The 3,103-nt window shown below is 37.4% G+C and overlaps 1 long non-coding RNA gene across 3 annotated transcripts in view; it reads left to right on the top strand.

The window, feature by feature from the left end:
• The first annotated feature begins 1,172 nt into the window (after positions 1 to 1,172).
• Positions 1,173 to 3,103, top strand: part of LOC107587191 (uncharacterized) — a 6,330-nt gene continuing 4,399 nt past the window's right edge. Inside the window, exons 1-3 of one of the 3 annotated variants that reach the window (XR_001609447.1) lie at positions 1,185 to 1,219; positions 1,334 to 1,370; positions 1,553 to 1,688. This is a non-coding gene — a long non-coding RNA (uncharacterized lncRNA). The other 2 variants (XR_001609446.1, XR_001609445.1) reach the window with 2 other exon arrangements.

The raw sequence follows: 3,103 nt of genomic DNA, 5'->3' as shown, positions 1-3,103 counted from the left end.
TATTCAATAGATATGTTGGTAGAAATATATATTATACGCCTTATTTATAATTAGAATATTTCTGTTGGAAACAATTCTACCCATAATAATAAAACGTATAACTCTTTCGGAAGTCACATTTGCCGTAAAGCAAAGCGTCGTAACAAATTCAAACGATTCTCATTTCCGACAGTCTGTTCATCCAGGTAGTTCAAAACACCACTTTAGCGATTCATATAAGTATCTGTTTTACATTATCTCGAGTCAGTCCATGATATCGCAGCGTGGCATAGTACCTGCTCTAAAACTCTAAAACCATTAAATCCATGTAGCAGCGTGGATGAGAACGGAGCACCTCGTTTCAACGGAGGTGTCGGTTCAACCGACTCACTAAAAAGATCCAAATCAAAAGAACGATTCGCTCAAGAATCGGACATCTGAGAGGATATAAAAAAGGGAGGAGTCATTATAGTCCACACTCCATACCAGTTGGTGGCGGTAATACCCCATTTTGTTGTTTGTCAACCGCCAATAAAACCTCAAAAGGTTATTTTTGTTGTTATTATTAGGGTTATTAATAGACATTGAAGTGGCATTAAGTAAAACAGAAATAAAAGCGATAATAGCGAAAGAAATACAAGAAATATGGCAGAATGAATGGAAATAAGGAACAAAAGGTATTTACACTGCATACAAGAAAAAGTTGGTTCAGAGCGAAGAAGATTTGGAAACAGGAAAGAGGACGTTTTAATAGCAAGAATGCGCATTGGTCATTGTTTATTAAATCAGTGCTTACATAGAATAGAACACATGAAAATGGAAATTGTGACAAATGTGGGTTAACAGAAACTGTAGAACATGTACTTATAAAATGTGAGGTTTATGAAAGAGAACGTCTCCAACTAAGTCAAGCTTTAAGATATTTGAAAAATAAATGATCTGTCACTCCAAGTTTTGTTAGGTGATGGACCTAAACAATCAAGAATATATCGCGAATTAGTTATCTATTTAAAGGAAAATTATTTTATTGATGAATAGGATTTAGGATACCGGTTTCTTTTTCCGTTTTTAATTTTTTTTTTATAAGTATCACTTGTTTCTAAACTTCCTATTCATTTTGCGCTTCACACTCCTTTCCGGGAGGTGGCGGGAATGCACCTTTTAAGTTGGTTTGCCAACCGCCATTAAATCCTAAAAGAAGAAGAAGATAATATGGCGGCCTCCTTGGTGACATGGGCTGGTGAGTCAAACCAAATATACTTTTTTTTCCTTTCTTCTTTTTTTTACATTATATATGCATTTCCGTTCATTTTGTTTTAACTGGAAATTATATGGACATTATTGATCGGTTTAGCCGCCATTGGTCGTGCTTGTGGACATATTCACTCTAGGTAAGAAAATCACATGCAGTTGCTGTGCAATGTAAAATGACACCGACTTCAATCTAATATAATCAGTGTGATTGTGTCTCAAAACATAACTACTTGTCTACCTAGATAAACAGCATTTAATCAAAAGTGCTGTTTAATGCTAGGGTTATTTATTGTTTTACAATCTGTCATGCCCCATTCAGGTTGCTTGGCTCTTCATCTACGTTATCTCAGATGTCATGTCTTCACACAAGTACACAGTTAAACGGCAAACACTGGGAAAGGAAAAATCTGATTGTGTATCCACCACAACAGAAAGATGAACCATGCAGACCTGCTGTTAGTAATTCATTTAATTTATTTAGCGTGTAATGGCGTTCATCATGGGGTTAACTTGTTATTGTGGGTTTGACTTGTGTTTTTGTTTGTGTATAATATCACTGCAGACGTCAGATTAAATACAGTCAAGTCAAGTCAAGTCACCTTTATTTATATAGTGCTTTTAACAATACAGATTGTGTCAATGCAACTGAACAGCATTAATTAGGAAAATAGTGTCAATAATGCAAAATGACAATAGTAAACACTCATTTTTCAGTTAAAAGGCAGTTCATCATAGAATTGTTATGTCATCATCCAGCTCAGTTCAGTTTAAATAGTATCTTTGCAATAATTTGCAATCAAGTCAATGATATCGCTGGAAATGAAGTGTCCCCAACTAAGCAAGCCAGAGGCAAGGAACCAAAACTCCATCGGTGAAAGAATGGAGAAAAAACCTTGGGAGAAACCAGGCTCAGTCAGGGGCCAGTTCTCCTCTGGCCAGACCAAACCAGCAGTTCAATTTCAGGGTGCAGCAAAGTCACATTGTGCAGAGGACTCATCTGGTTCCTGTGGTCTTGTCCCGGTGGTCGTCTGAGACAAGGTCTTTACAGGGGATCTGTATCTGGGGCTCATCTAGTTGTCCTGGTCTCCGCTGTCTTTCAGGGCTGTAGAGGTCCTTTCTAGGCGCTGATCCACCATCTGGTCTGAATACATACTGGATCCGGGTGACTGCAGTCAAGTCAAGTCACCTTTATTTATATAGCGCTTTTAACAATACAGAGTTCCTGGTTCCGGTTGACCTAATTAATGCAGCCTAAAAATCCTTTAAAGGATTTGAATATTATAAGTGTATTAGTGTGTTATGTGTAAGCCAGGTTAAAGAGATGGATCTTTAATCTAGATTTAAACTGACAGAGTGTGTCTGCCTCCCGGACAATGTTAGGTAGGTTATTCCAGAGTTCTGGCGCTAAATAGGAAAAGAATCTGCCACCTGCAGTTGATTTTGATATTCTAGGTATTATCAAATTGCCAGAGTTTTGAGAACGCAGCAGACGTGGAGAACTATAATGTAGCAAGAGCTCGTTCAAATACTGAGGTGCTAAACCATTCAGGGCTTTATAAGTAATAAGCAAGATTTTAAAATCTATACGATGTTTAATAGGGAGCCAGTGAAGTGTTGACAGAACCGGGCTAATATGGTCATACTTCCTGGTTCTAGTAAGAACTCTAGCTGCTGCATTTTGGACCAGCTGGAGTTTGTTTATTAAGCATGCAGAACAACCACCCAATAGAGCATTACAATAATCTAACCTTGAGGTCATAAACGCATGGATTAACATTTCTGCATTTGATATGGAGAGAATAGGTCGTAATTTAGACATATTTTTGAGATGGAAAAATGCAGTTTTACAAATGCTAGAAACGTGGCTTTC

The sequence above is a fragment of the Sinocyclocheilus grahami genome, unplaced genomic scaffold (assembly GCF_001515645.1).
Source record: "Sinocyclocheilus grahami isolate Dianchi unplaced genomic scaffold, SAMN03320097.WGS_v1.1 scaffold91.1, whole genome shotgun sequence".
NCBI lineage: Eukaryota > Metazoa > Chordata > Actinopteri > Cypriniformes > Cyprinidae > Sinocyclocheilus > Sinocyclocheilus grahami.
Note: the sequence above shows the minus strand (reverse complement) of the source record. Positions and strands in the feature narration are given on the sequence as shown.